Below are 692 nucleotides of genomic sequence, written 5' to 3' on the forward strand. Positions count from 1 at the left end.
TGGAGAGGGGGGTGGAGGTGGAGATGGGGATGGAGGTGGAGATCGGGGTGGAGGTGGAGATGGAAAGGGGCTGGAGATGAGGGTGGAGGTGGAGATGAGGATGGAGGTGGAGGTGAGGATGGAGGTGGAGCAGGGGAAGAAGATGGAGAAGGGGATGTTGGATGGCAAAGAGGGTTGGGAAGGGGGTGGGGGGTGCAGATGGGGAAGGGAATGGTGATGGGAGAAGGGTTGGGGATTTGGAAGGGGATGGGAATGGAGAAGCAGATGGACATTGGAAGGGGACTGGGTTCTAGAAGGGGATGAGGATGGAGAAGGGGTTGAGGAATGGGGATGGAGAAGGGATGGAGATGAAGAAGGGGATATCAGGGGTGGGAAAAGGAGGAGGAGGAATGGGAAAGGAGATGGGGATGGGGATGGAAAAAGAGATGAGGATCTGAAAGGACACAGGGATGAAGAGTGGGGTGAGGATGGGGATGGAGACACAGATGGACATTTGGAAGGGGAGGAGGATGGAGAGTGGGATGGGGGTAGAGGGTTTGGGAGAGGATGAGGAATGGGGATAGAGAAGGGATGGGAGGTGGGGATGGAGAAGAAGGAGACGGTAACGAGGAATGGGGACGGAGAAGGGGATGAGGATCTAGAAGATGTTGGCCATGGAGGGGGGATGGGGATGGAGGGTTTGGACAGGGATA

Source organism: Chaetura pelagica, unplaced genomic scaffold, assembly GCF_000747805.2.
Source record: "Chaetura pelagica isolate M959 unplaced genomic scaffold, ChaPel_1.0 scaffold980, whole genome shotgun sequence".
In the NCBI taxonomy this organism is placed as follows: domain Eukaryota; kingdom Metazoa; phylum Chordata; class Aves; order Apodiformes; family Apodidae; genus Chaetura; species Chaetura pelagica.